The following is a 15,287-nucleotide window of genomic DNA, read 5'->3' as shown; positions in this document are numbered from 1 at the left end:
CCCGTGACTCTGAGGGGCCGTTCGTGTCGCCTTGCCTTCTTTTCCCTTGGACGGTGTCTGACTCAGAGCAGACCTGGGCTCTGAGGCTGCAGGCCAGTGGGCCAGCAACCCCTGCCTCTTGGCACCTTGTCTAAAGACGCTGGATGCTTGGTTTCAATGGAAGTTTCTGGAGAGTGCGGCCGGGTGTAGCCCTCGGAGGTGAATGGGAGGCTCCCTAAAGACAGTTCATTCATTCAAAAGGCGATGATGGCTGCTCTCCAGCCCCTCTGCTTCTCTTTGATCGCCGTGAGCTGGTGCCAGCGAAGGCAGAACCCCCGTCCGTCTGGTCTTAGGAGATGTGTCGGGCTCTCTTATCAGGAATTCTGGCAGAAAATTGGAGCATTCGGGCGCTTCAGAAACTTGACCTGATGGGGCCAGTTGCCGGGTGATGAAAGACCACAGTTGACACAACCAGCCAAGGACGGTGGGGCGTCTGTCTGAGCTGCCGTCCTCAGCAGAGCGAGGTGTGGACCCAGAGAGCCACCGCTGACGTGCAGAGAGCGGGGAGGTCAGTGGAGGCTGAGGTCCGTGTGGCATTTAGAGAAGAGAAGAGCGGGGACTGAGTGTATCCGAACGATGCTTGTGAGAGGAGGAGGCCAGGAGGCTGTGCAAGGAGAGGCCACCTCGGGAAGAAAGCTGCTGCCATTTCCAGTGGCTTTGTGTTGTGGGTTGATGGTGCATTCGATAGCTACCTCCCGAGCACAGGTTCGTTGCCAGGGACACAGTCTGGTCCTCAGGAAGCATCCCCTGAATGCCGGTCGCGTCCACAGTAGCCACAGGAGGCTGCTGTGCCTCGAGGTGGCTCTGGGCAGGGCCACACCATTCGGCTCGCCCTGGGAGACAGGAGGTCCCCACCCGGCTTCCGCCGCAGCATCCTGCCTAGAAGGACAGGGGATGGAGGGAGAAGGGGCAAAACCAAGGAACACTCCTGTCCCCACCTGATTGCCCTTAGCGGGAGAAATCTCACTTTTTGCTGGGACTCATGTTCTCAGGATTGAAGAGGGAGGGAAAGTGAGAGTCTGGTATTTTTAAATGCCTCTGAAAGGCAACACCAACTGACAGTCACTTTCTCACTTTACGAAGTCACCTGTTTCTTGTGTGTGCATATCACACCATTTCCTGTCTCTTTAAGCCCATCGGGGCGGGAGTGCCTGATCCCCCCACACCCCCGTGACTAGCACACTAGTCATCAGCAGGAAGGAGGCAGTGATGGTGATGGTCAGTCGTTAAGAGTTACAGGAGCAACGGGGCCAGGACGGTCAGTACCAGTGACGGGAAAGGGCACTCTGGTTCTTAGTGACCACACGCTAATGTGACAGGTGGGAAACTATTTTTGGAAACCTTTTCCTTGAGTTGTTTGGATTACATCTCATGGAATACACCAGACTGTAAACATGTCTGCCATTTCTCATTGAGGCCGATGAGACAACATCTAGGGAATGCTGTGTATTTTATATTTCTGCTAAGGAAGATGCAGAAACTTGGGAAAGGTTACCTGAGCTACAGTGAGTGAAGGCATCTAGAAATGGTGTCAGCCACAATCCTGTTAATTATTTAATGTCAGGGACTCTTTGGGAGGGTTAAAATCACATGTGACTAGGACCCCATGCCTCTGATCTGTGATCAGGAGTCAGGTGATAATTGTAGAGGTCAGATCAGTCATCAAACAGCCTTACAAGGACCCTACATTAAGGCCCACAAGTTCCAAAGACTTTTTTTTTTAAACTTAAGGAAGAAATTAGTTAATTCTAATAGAACAACAGTATACTGGGCTATTTGTACTTTTTTATAGAGAACTTTAATAACTCAATTCTTCTTTTAAAATGAGTTTTTAAAACAAAACTACTGACAATTTGATAAGATTCCAATCCTATGGGGCCCGGAGGAGGACTCAGCTGGGGTCAGCTAGAGCACCCCTGACCTGTACTCCCACTGCAGGATTTTCCCATGCCAGTGGCATATGATGTCCAGATCAGGACAGCTGGAAATTCAGATGGAATGTGTTGGCAGACTGATGCCCTCCATATTTTTGATGCACACTGAGGATAGCCACCTAAGGTCTGGAAACCGTTGGACCATAGGAATGATGGTTTTATTGCCCCCTTCCAGAAGCAACCCTAGGATAACATTCTCCTGGGGTCCCTGGAATCTCTTTCTCTGCTCTGTGAGGGTCTGTGACCACCTTTTGGTTTGGGGACTGGGCGCATCCTCGGCTCTGTCTCTAGTCCCCACAAGTGTGCAAGGCTCACATTCAGTGAAAATTCAGAGGTGCCCTAGAAGGATTTTGTCCACTAGGCAATTCATTTATACTTCAATATCCCCGAGAAAGAAGAGGCGGCAACAAACACTCCCAAGGGCCTCTGTCTCCGAATTCTCTCTTTCGTGAGTAGACAGAACCCTACTTTTCAGAAACTCTCCAGTCTACTTTAGAGGAACTTTTTTTTTTTTTTTCTAAAATAAAACAAAAGGTGGCTTTGCATTTTCTGGTTAAATAACTGTGTCTTTGTCTCCTCTGCTTAACTTTAGGAGTATTTATTCTTGTGATTGTTCATAGATTTTTGTTGATATTCTTCCTGGAAGAATGGGATCTTTAAGGGGATTAGTGAACGATCCAAAATCATCCGTGAAGGCAGTTACGCTTTTGAGTGTAAATGGTCTGAAAATTCACCTCCTATCCCTTCTAGCAGGGTCTTTCAGAGTATCCTTTATAGATGGTCAGAGACATTTGAAATCATTGCTTTTGCCCCATGAAAGAGAGAGAGAGTGTGTGTGTGTGTGTGTGTGTGTGAGAGAGAGAGAGAGAGAGAGAGAGAGAGAGAGAGAACAGGTCATGTTTAAATCATTCATTGGAAAACATCGTATAAGACCCCAAATCTGTATGGAGGAGGAAGATGAAGAGACGGAGGTTGAGGTTTTTTCCTTCTGTATAATCACCTTCTGACAAAATGTAGAGGCCATTCAACGGTCCAGCAACATCTGGTTTAAAGCAGGCAAGATGGATGTGTAAGTTACTACTGCCGCTTTCCTCAATTTGTATAACCTCTGATCTTTGTTTGCATGATATGCTTTGTTAGATACATTCATTGTAGTTTGGAAGCAAGTGTGTACGAATAAATATAATGACCATTCCTCAGCGTCCTCGGTCTCATTTGCCTGGTCCCTTTGTGGCTTCACAGTTATGGTTCAGCCCAGGTGCAGCCAGAATTCCACCCCGGGGCCTTCTCCTGTCCATGCAGGCCTCTCCGTTTAAGTTCATGCTGGGATTTTCTTAAAATGCTTTGTGCTTTGACTCGAGACCCCAGCAGTCACTGGGATAAAGGAGCAGCAGATCACTCCCTCGTTCACGGATCAGCCCTTGGCACGGATCAGCCCCAGCCTGCTGGGGGCTGGGAGGTGGACACAGGTGCCAGGAATGTGCTGGGGAAGGGAGCAGGACACCTGGCGGAGGCACCCCTGCCTGCTGGGAGTTTCCGCTCTTCACTCCCAAATGGTGGGGGACACCCAGCAACTGACAAGGGCGTTGTCCATCCTGTCGGCCACGCTGTGCACCCGGCTTCGGGACGGCCGCTGCTCTTGGCACCAACAGCCTTCATTCTGGATTTACTTTATTCATAGGTGAAAAACGGGGAGTAATTTTTGAATGTGAAATAGGTAGGGAATATCCCAAAACATCCAGAGTCCTAACTCAACACTCTAAGCCTTAAAAGAGAATAAAAGCTGGGGCACCCGGGTGGCTCTGCTGGTTGAACATTGAGCTCTTGATCTCAGCTCAGGTCATGATCTCCTGGTCATGAGATCAAGCCCCACACCAGGCTCTGTGCACAGCAGGGAATCTGCTTGAGATTCTCGACCTTCACCTCTGCCCCTCCCCATGCTCTATCCACAATAGCCAAAATATGGAAAGAACCCAGATGTCCCATCAACAAATGAATGGATAAAGAAGAGGTGGGGTGTGTGTGTGCGTGTTGGTGTACACACACTCACAATGGAATAGTACGCAGCCACGAAAAAGAATGAAACCTTGCCATTTGCAACAACGTGGATGAAACCAGAGGGTATTATGTTGAGCGAAATAAGTCAGAGAGACAAATAAACAAATTTCACTCAGATGTGGAATTTAAGAAACAAAACAGATGAACATAGGGGGGAGGGAAGGAAAAATAAGGCAAAATCAGAGAGCGAGGCAAACCATCAGAGACTCTTAATCACAGGAAACAAACTAGGGCAGTGCTGGAGGGGAAGTGGGAGGGGGACGGGGTAACCGGTTGACGGGCATTAAGGAGGCCACGTGATGGAGGGAGCACTGGGCGTTATATGCAACTGATGAATCACTGACCTCTACCTCGGAAACTAATACGCTATATGTGAATTAATTGACTTTAAAAACAAAACAAAAAAGATGTTAGCTGAAAAATAAATCAATCTTTAAAAAAAGAGAGAGTGAGAAAAAAAAAAGAGAGCCACCATAACCCTACATCTAAAAGCTGAGGGTCAGCCTTGGCAAAGTTCGCCTTTGCTCGCTTCCCCGCCACCTTCTAGGGGGCTGCCCTCCCCGCTGGCTCATGGCTTGCTTTGTCCCGCAGCTGCCTGCATGTCCCCTCCCAGTGTGTCCACACCAGCTTGTCCTGGTTCTCTTTCCTCCAGACCTCACTCCCAGCCCACCGAGTGGGGTCCCGAATGCTCCCGTCCACTGGGTTTACGGTCCCCGCCCCGGCCTGCCCCTGCTCTCACCTGGACCTCCCACAGTTAAGCGGCTTTGGGCTGCCAGTGGGAGCACGGGTGGGACCATTACTGAGGATGAACAAGGGGCCCTCGGGGCAGTGAGTGTGCGGTGGCTGGCCCCTGGGCTGGTCACTTGTACACATCCGTGCAGCTCCTGCCTCGTGCTCACATGGCCTCGCAGGATGGCGGGGGGCAGAGAGGATGCCCTCGGCTTCCCCCGGGGGGGCGACCTTAGCGCCCGTGCATCTGGTTCAGCACAGTGTTGTCTCGCATTCCCTTGACCGCAACGCCCCCTGGGTCTCCATGCGATGCGCGGCGTCCTCAGCAGCAGCCGGTGACCCACGGGGTCCGAGCAGCCCACCGTGAGGTACCCGTGCGGGGTGACCCCAGCAGCCCCACAGGATCGAAGAGGTCAGAACCCCCAGCCCCAAGGAGCCTAGGGGACGGCCTGAGTGGACAGCAGGGGGACCTGGCAGGACTGCAGAACCTGTCCTAGAGGATCACCCCTCACCCCGCCTCACTCCACTCCCCGCACCTGGTACTTGGGACACCAGGGAGTCTCCGGCTGGGCGGGCAGCCGGTCAGCAAGTCAGCTCGGAGGCTCATTCAGCTTGACGTGGTTCCTGCCCTAACAACCTTCTCCCCGTGCCTAGATCCTGGCCGCCTCCGCGTGTCAAGCCCCATTCGCATCTGCTGACCCTGCACCCCCGCCTCTCCCCCTTTTGCATCCGACTCTGGAGGGGCAGCCTCAGTGGCCACTCGGGCCGACGTCTGCAGCCACGCTGCCTGGCATCTCCCTTCGAGCAGGGCGAGTGATCTGGACCTCTCCATGCCTCAGTTTCCCCATCTGTATAAGGAAATGAGGATGGCACCTGCCCCAGTGGGCCACAGTGGGGAGGACTGAGTCCCAGGGAAGCGTTAAAGTGTCCCATGAAGGAAGTGGGAGCTGTGGGAGGGAGGCCACAGCCCTGGGTTTTGCTGAGACTGAGCCTGGGGTGGTCCAAGGGCAGGAGAATGGCCTTGAGGGCTTTCTCTCTTTTAGTCCTTTTTGAGAAAGGGGCCATGAATCCGCTGATTAGGGGATTCTGGTCGGAAGCAAGTATGGAGCCAACCTCGGAGTCCGGGACCAGAGCTGCCTGCAGACGTGTGGGCACCTCCCACCCGGCAGGCCTGGAGGGGCGCTGCTCTGTAAACGGGAACCCAGTATTCAGGGCGAGGAGCAGCTGAGCTGCGGAGGAGGGAGATGGGGGAGCGCTGCCAGGGCTCAGCTTGTGGCCCCCACAGGGACAACTGTGCTCCCTGGAAGCGGCCCAGCCACCTCCCCCGCCCCCGGGCGGTTCTGGGGGCGGCAAGAAGGTCCCTGGAGTATGATGAGCTCCGGGGATAGCCCCAGAAGGCTCCATGGTGGCCCGGGAGCTCCACACCTGGCCCCAGGCAGCTGCGCGCTGAGCGTCTGTTGAAGGAAGGTGGGTCCGTGTCTAACACATGGAGGAATTCAAGCCTGGGTCCTACCTACTTGTCCCTGCCCCAAAACTTTGGGCAGCACCCCCTCGTGTGGGTGTTGAGTGGGAGCTCCCAGAGGGGCAGGCCTGTGGCTAGGATACATTGTAGGAAACGCAGGGTCAGGCCTGGAATAGGCACTTCAGCCGTAGGATCCCAGCTTCAGCAAGACCTGCTCACGTCCATCTTTCTGCACCTACGCCTCCCCCACGCACCACACAGTGACACCCACCCTCTTGGGTCCAAGTCCCTGCCCAGGGCTCACCCTGACTCCAGCAGGAGCCTCCTGTCCACAGCTTCGCTCAGCTTCTCCGGTCTGCCTCCTCCCTGTGGGCAGAGGGAAGCCCTATGCTGCCACATCAAACACTCCAAGGACTTCCCACTGCCCTTGAGAAAGACCAAGCCCCCTAACACAGCTGTGAGCCCTGTGCAAACTCTCCCCCTGCCTGGCATCATCTGCCCCCATCTAGCCCCACATTCTCTTGACTCTCTGGCTTTCCTTCAATTCCTCAAACCAGCTGTGATGTTTCCAACCACAGGACCTTTGCACCTGCTGTGCCCTCTGCCTGAAACATTTTTCTCTGAGCCCAGTTAATGCCACCTTACCCTGAATTATTCATTCTTGCAGAAGCCTTCTCTTTCCTCCCAGGCTAGTATATTCTCCTTCCAACCCCTCATACACTTGCTTAGTGTCTTCATCCCTTCTTTATTGTACTTATCATGCTGCCATTTTATACTTCTTTGTGGGAATATTTGATTGCTGGCCTTACCAGCTTCCTTTTTGAAATCAGGGGTCCTGCTGGGCTGTGCTTGCATTTGCTCTTCTGGGGAGTAATACAGTTTGTAGCCCAGAGTGGGATGGTCAAAACCAGTCCTCCATCCACGACTGGCCTCACCATCCCATGTCTATACCTGCCCACTTCTCTTCAACCCATCAACAAGTCTTGTAGGTTCTCCTGGACAGCCATGGTTCTCCACGGGAAGAGGACAGTTTTGCAATATCCAAAGACATTTTTGGTTGTCACAACTGGAGGGAGGTGCTACCAGTGTGTAGAAGGTAAAGCTCAAAGGCCAAGAATGCAGTGATGCATGAGACAGGGCCCCCCGTCCCCAAACAGAGAGATCGGCCCAAAGTGTTAGTGGCGCTGCCATGGAAAGCCCTGTTCTAGAACATACTCTCCACATGCTCTGTTCTCTCCGTGGTCTCCTTGAGGTAACCCTCAATCCCCCATGACCCTCTCTGCACAGCCCTCAGGGTGACCTGGTCCCAGCAAATACCTTCCCTGGTTCAAGCCCTCCAATGTCTTCCCATCACCTTTAACACAAAACCCCAACCTTCCCATGGCCTAGCAGCCTCACGCCATCTGGATCGAGGCACAGGGGCTGAGTGCTTTGGAGGTGAGCTCCGAGCCGGCCTGGTATCTGGCTGTGTGTGGGTCCCAGCCCATCAGAATGTAAGCTCTGTGAAAGGGACAGGTATATCCACTGTGTCCGCTGCTGGATCCCAGCACTGAGGGTGCAGCTTGGCACAGAGTGGAGGCTCGGAACACTGTGCGCTGAAAGAGTGAATGAATGAATGGACCCAAGACTGCTCCTGGTCTAGCAAACATTGCTGTGTTTGGCCGTGGTATCCAGCAACTAATCAAGGAGACGAGATGTACATACACGCGCGCGCACATGCCGCGTGCTACTTGAAAATCAGCTTTCCAAAACTTTTCACGAGCTCACGCCCAGGAAACCCATGTTGGGAGTCTGTCCATCGGCCTGGCAGCTGGAGGCAAAGGCTGCCGACAGAGGCACTGGAGTGAGTGGTCCAAGCCCTGAGCTTTTTCTCCAACCCACTGAGCGCCCTGGGGTGGCGTGGGTGGTGGGTGGTGGTGAATTACAGTTCAGCTAAAATGCTAGTGCACATGGGCAAAGCAAAGGCCATCTGTTTTCACCCTCTGTCCCCCGAGAGTGCGCATCGCAGGGAGCAAGGCTGTGCCTGCAGGGAATGTGCAGGAAGCGTTTCTGGCTCCAAGAAAGCAGAACTGGATGTCTCTCCAAGATTCTTTTTGTAAAAGCTAATTCAATAAATATATTGCAGAGAGGTCTATTCTAGGCATAAGAGGGGAAAGTTACAATACGGATCTGAAGAAATGAAAGAGCTGGCAGTGGGCTCCAAGACTCAACAGAAACAGGTGAAAATGGCAAAAAAAAAAAAAAATGCAGATTAGAAACACGTGTGCGCGCACACACCAAGCACACGCATGCGCACGCACATACACCCTCGCGCGTACTGAGCCGGCATCACATGTACACCAGGCACTCTTCCTGTTACTACTGTACATGCATTTCTTTCTTCCTTTTTTTTTTTTTTAATTTTATTTATTTGAGAGAGAGAGTGAGAGAGCATGAGAAGGGAGGTCAGAGGAAGAAGCAGACTCCCCATGGAGCTGGGAGCCTGATGTGGGACTCGATCCAAGGACTCCGGGATCATGACCTGAGCTGAAGGCAGTCGCTTAACCAACTGAGCCACCCAGGCGCCCCACTGTGCATGCATTTCTTTAAAAGCCTAGGGCGACCACAGGGCACAGGTCCTATGTGCTATGCCCATTTTACAGAAAGGAAAGGAAGTCCAGAGAGGTTAAAGAACAGTCTCCAGGGTGAGCAACACCAGACAAACCGAGCCGACTGCCAGATGGGAGACGGGAGCAGTGCCAGGGCCTTCCTGGAGGAGGAGGGCAGTGACAGAGGTTGAGAAGGAAAGGGGAGGTCACAAGCACACAGAAACCAGCAAACAGGTGGAAGGGAAGAATTAACTCCTACCGGAAGCCCTCTGAGCAATGTCAGCAGAATCATGTCATGCAATCCTTGTGGCACCTCTACAGAGAAGTCATTGTTCCCATGTTACAGATGGGAAAACTGAGGCCCAAGTTAATAACTGGCTTCTGGTGACATAAGCCCTAACCAATGCCGAGAGGCTGGGCACCAGGTCTCTGGCCTTGTCGTGTTCAGGCTCCTGGGTGGGGGGTGCAGAGCCTTCCTGGGCCCATCTGCCCCTAATGGCTTTCTTCAAAGCCCATCCTGTCATCAAGGGGGAGTCTTTCTTTCGGCTTACTCTGGTGCCTAAGAGACTAGATGCCCTTCTGTAGCTGTTTCTAGAAGCCTCTCTCCCACTTTCCCCTCTTTCCCTAACTTTCCCCCCCCCCCTTTTTTTTCCTCTGAGCTGCCTGGGTGTGGGTGGAGAGTGGAAAATAGCACTGCCGTTCTCAGAACCTGGCAGGTACCTTCGCAGCCGCCCCCACCAGGCTAACTCGCCTGGAGAGGCCCCGGAAGAGGAAGCAAGCTGGGGGCAGGGCTGGCCGGCCTGGGGGGCTCACCCACCCACCACAGGACAGCCCTGGCGTGAACACTCCCCTCCCTGGGGGGCAAAAACGGTTGGAACTCTGAGTGCAGGGGAATCCCAGGGAGTCTGGGCAGAGTTAAAAGCTGGCTAGCGAATGTGTCAAAGTCACAGCTGATTTCATTGGCAGTGGGCAGCCTGGGGAGGAAATGCTCAGTTGGGCAAAATGCCATGGGAATGCCTTTACTTTTTAGAGAATGTATAAAAATAACACCTAATTCTTGTAGCTAATACAGATAAGGTAAAGAAACCCCCACTATCCCATGATAACCACTGTCATACTTAAAGGGCTTGCTAACTTGCTCACTTCATTCAAATATTATTACTGTGTTGCCTTTTTCATGGAAGGACAGCGAAGCCCTCTTCTCAGACTCCCCTGGAACTCGAAGCCCGCCATCCAGAGCAGGAATCGCAGACGCTGACATGCACACCCTTTACGCACGCTATTGTAACTTACAGCTTATAAATGCACAACCATTCAGAAAAGTTGACTTCTAAGTGTGGGGTTTCTTTCTTGCATAAACTACACCCATATGCTTGACTTAAAATTTCCAATTTGAGTTTATTTAAAGAAAAGCAAAATAGTCACCAAGCCACCCGACTGCAAAGTCCTAGATTTTTTCAATATTTTCTAGTCTTCTGGAGTTAACCTGCCCACGAGTAGCTCGAGAGCCATTTTTTAAAAACTCATGTTTATTATCTTTCTTAAACATTCTATTTTGTTTATTAAAATAATTCTATTAGCTGCACTTGTGTTTTATCAGCTTATGTGTGGTTTGTTTAAATTAACCACAAAACAATAGGGCAGACATCAAAAGTTGAGAGAATAAATTGACTCGTGGCAAGTCACAGTGGGAAAAAAAATTGCACAGAAGTTTGAGAAAATAGGAATTGGGAGGAAAGAAAATACTCAGCATGTGATGGGAATTAATTAGTTTTTTTTATTTAAAAAAATTTTTTTAATTAGTTTTTTGAAGAGGAAAAAATGTTGGTTAATCTAATAGGTCATTCAGTGGACATCAACTAAGACAGATTCCACTACAAAATACAGGTCTTTCCAAATATTCTTTTAAAAAAAAAAAAAGATTTTATTTATTTATTTGACAGACAAAGATCACAAGTAGGCAGAGAGGCGGGCAGAGAGGGAGGGGAGGAAGCAGACTCCCTGCGGAGCAAAGAGCCCGATGTGGGGCTCGATCCCAGGATCCTGGGATCATGACCTGAGCCAAAGGCAGAGGCTTTAACCCACTGAGCCACCCAGGCACCCCAGGTCTTTCCAAATATTCTTAATGGCTGCATAATATTCCCTTTTGTACAGATTATAATTCATCCTAAATCATCTTTTACTTTTGGTTTGCATGTCCTAACATTTAAGTGGTTCTCAATTTTTTTTTTACTATCATAAACGACACTGTGATAAATATTCTAATCTTTATATCTTCACACACTTGACCAATTATTTCATTCATTCATTCAAAAAATATATATGTTCTGAGCCCCTACTAGGTACCGTGTACTGTCCTCGGCGTTGGGGATACAGCAGTAAGTCAAGCCAACAAAATTCCCTGCTCTTGTGAATTGCGTCCTTACAGGAGGTTTTCATGCCCCTAGAATAAATTCCAAAATGTTGGATTCTTGGTCAGTGGCTATAAACCATTTTAGGGTTTTTGATACACATTGTCAAAATGCACTCCAAAACAGAAGAAACAGGGACGCTTGGGTGGTTCAATCGGTTGAGCGTCTGTGCTCGGCCTAGGTCATGATCCCAGGATTCTGAGATCGAGTCCCTCGGGCTCCTTGCTCGGTGGCGTGCCTGCTTCTCCCTCTACCTGCCTGCCTTTCCCCTTGCTTGTGCTTGTGCTCTCTCTGATAAATAAATTATTTAATTAAATAAAAATCTTTAAAAAAAAAAAAAGAAAGAAAGAAGAAACAGTGACTGCTAATTTTTAACCGAGTCATAAGGTTTACATGCACACACATATGCACTCTTGCCACAGAGCTAACAGTTGCCTTGTGTATTAGTTATCTGTTACTGTGTATCAAAGCACTCCCAAACTTAGCAACTCAACACGAATGATTATCTCACTATGGGTCAAGAATTCGGTAATGGCTCATCTGGGTGGGCTGGCACGGGATCTCTCATGAGGTTGTAGTGAAAGTGTCACCAGAGCTGTCGCCAGGTGGAGGGTTGCCTGGGCCTGGAGCACCTGCTTCAAAGAAGGCTCATTCTCATGGTCATTGCCATGAGGCCTCCGTTCCTCCCCACTGGGCCGTCTTTGCAGAGATGTCCTCGCAACATGGCAGCTGGCTCCCCCACAAAGGAAATGACCCAAGACATGGCAAGGAAGAGGTGATGCCTTTTGCAATCTACTCTTGGAAGGCAGCACGGCCACCAGCTTCTATCGGAAGCAGGTCACTAAGGACAGCAGAGACTCAAGGGGAGAGGGACTGAACTCAACCTTGAATTTGGGGATATATTTTAAAAACCCCATACCATAGGTAGGCGAGCCTTCCAGGGGACTGACTGTTGTCAGGAAGAGAAGAAAAAAAAATTTTTTTGGTCCCCAAATGCATTTCAATGAGGCTTACTTGCGTTGTATCTTTTTTTTTTCTTTTCTATTTTTAAGGAAGCCTATTCTCTTATAAAATGCATGCTTATTGTTGAAAACTTGGAAACTACAGAAAAGTCAAGATAAAATAATGAAACCTACCCATTGCCGTGCAAGTTAGAGACAACCACTGAAGACATTTTTCGTTTATTTCTTCTCTTCTATGTGTATTTCCTTACACTGTGGGGAAGATAAGGATTATATAATTCTCTGTCCTGCTCTTACTTTTCTTTAAGTCATAAAGAACGCTTTGCACTGAGTATGTGAAAGAACTATCAATTTCCATTACACGGATCACCATAATTTTCTTATTAATTCCCTTATGATTGGACTTTGAGGTTGTTTCTAGTTTTTTTTTTTTAATGATTTTGAACAACTCAGTGATGAACATCTTTGTTCCTAAAATTTTGAAGGCATTTAGGATCATTTTCTCAGCTGTGTTCCCAGAAATATGATTGAGCATTTTTGAGACGATTGGTATTTTTTTCCTGCCAAGCTTCTGGAAGCCCTACTTTCCACGATAACATTTTCTTTCATTTGGATCAACTAGGAACTAGTATTCCTCTTCAGTCATCGTCAGTGTTGTTCTTGGTTTGTTGTCAAGGGCTTTCACTCATTTGTTCATTCATTCATTCATTCGTCAAATATTTATGTGAGCACTAGGTTATATGCCAGAATTGGGCAACATACCAGGGATGCAATGATTACTAGAGCTCATAATTGAGAAATTTTGGCTTTTGCCTCTTTTCACAAGATTTGGAATGGCTTGCAACTAAAACCTGTTAAGTGAATAATAAAATAAACATTGAAGGTCAACACTAATGGTAATAAAAACATAAATATATTTCCCACAAGAGTTAACAAAACTGCTGTCCTTGATTCTTAAACTTGGTTCTGCGTTTCCTAGCAGGAAAAAAAAGGGGGGAGGGACTGTGACAGCTCTAGGGTTCTCATAGCTGGAAAAGAGGAAGCTTGTGTGTTCCTCTGGGAATGAAAGCCTTTCCTAACACTGAATTCTAAAGGAAATTTCTTGGGTCTGATTTTATTACATCAAAGAGAGACTGAGCAATATAAGATATGAGGTCCTCAACAACATCTGGGGTTTTTGAAAACAGTCAATGCAGTAGCAAATTTCACATGACCCTTCTGTACTAATCTTTATCAAGTCACGGGCATAAGGTTAAAACACAAATTCATGAAAGTGACCAAGTGAAAAGCAAAACCCAAGCCTCCAGGTAAGTAGCCAATTATATGGTCCAGCTTGGCCCAAGAAAATAATTTAGAGTTCCTGGAAGAGAAGAACAATAAGATACAATGTTTTATCTATCAACTTGGCCAAGATGATGCTATCTTTAAAGATTAAAACCCAATTTTGGCAAGAGATGGGGAAGCCAGCCCTCTCATACACTGTGGGTGGGAATATCCATTAAGATTTTTCTGGAGGGCAATTTGGCATGAAGTAATGAAAGTCTTAAAAATGTGCTTATACACAGCAATTCTGCTGCAAGGGACTTTTTTTTTTTTTTTTTACCTAAGGAAATAACAAAATATGCATACAAAGACTTACGCACTAGGAGCATCTTCTGCTCAGGCTTCTTGCTTTGTAATAAACACAGATGGGCCGACCTACCCAGGGGCTAGAAATCTCTCGATCTGGGGCAGCTCTGAGAGCTAGACCTTTTTCTGTCACTCATGTTAGCATTTCAGCTTCTTTTTTTTTTTTTTCTTTTTAAGACTTTTCACTTTGAAATAATTTAAAACTCGAAAGAATTTGCAAAATCATGGAGAGAGTTGCCACAGATCCATCATCCAGCTTTCCTCAATGATAACATATTACATAACGGTACATTATCAAATCCTAGACTGGGATCTAGTAAAATGCTACTCGCTAAACTCCAGACCTTATTCAGAGCTCAACAGGTTTTGAATGCTGCGTGTGCGCGCGTGTGCATGCACGTAGCACTATGACGTGTTACCACATGCATATATTCATACAACTGCCACCATATTCAGATCAAGAAGTGTTTTATCCACAAAAACTCTCACTCCTACTGCTCCTTTATAGTCACGCCTCCCCCTCCAGAGCCCGTGGCAACCTCTGATCTTCCTCCACCGCTATGATGCTGTCATTTCAAGAGTGTGATATGAATGGAAGCCCAAGAGTGTGATATGAATGAATGAATGATAGAACTTTCTGGGTGCACCTCTGCTTCCTCAGCTTGTCTCTTTTCTCAAAACTTCGACTGACCCTGCCCCCTGGCCCCTCCACAGCCTAAGGGGTTCTCTGCGGTATTTCCCCCTGGGAGAGGGACTGCGGGGGGGGGGGGTGTCACGGAGTGAGCCCACATCAGCCCTCGTCATTGGTCACTCACAAGCCCATGGATTGGCTGTCGGGGTGTCAAGTTCCCATTTCTGGTGCAGTCATCTGCGGCCCAGGGAAGTGGCCATTTGACACAAAAGATGGCCACCTCGGCCCAGCCCAGCATCAAAGAGACAAGCAAAGGGTTCCCCCTGAGAAGCATGCAAGGGCTTTAACAGGTGCATCTCCCTCACGGTTCCGTGGAAACAAGCCTAAGTGTCTGTGGCCCAACTGATGGCAAGCGCTGCGTTCCACCTTGCTAACGGACTCCTCTTTGGGACCAACTTGGGGTGAAAGTGTTCTCCCTGGGTGCTTAGAGGCTCCAGAGGTTAGATGCTCATCGGCACAAGCTAATACCAGAAATCCCATTCTCCTTGGCCATAGCTGGTTCAGGCAAGCATGGGACCCAGTGAAACCTGAGTGAGGCCTCTTCCCATGAAGCATGTCAGAGAGCCTCCAGAAGGCCCGTGAGAATCACCCGGCTGCGGGTGGGCTCAGGAGAGAAGAACTCAGCACCAAAGCTCTCCCAAGAGAGAGCATCTTTCTGGGTGGTTCTTCCAAAAGCCCTTTGACCAGGATTCACTGGCCCTCAACCACTTGCTGCGGCAAGAACGGTCCATAACAGAACAAAACAGAACAAAACCCAAGGAACTAACCTTGAAGAAAAGATTAA

The sequence above is a fragment of the Mustela nivalis genome, assembly GCF_964662115.1.
Source record: "Mustela nivalis genome assembly, chromosome: 17".
Taxonomy (NCBI): Eukaryota; Metazoa; Chordata; class Mammalia; order Carnivora; family Mustelidae; genus Mustela; species Mustela nivalis.
This window is presented reverse-complemented; position numbering follows the sequence as displayed.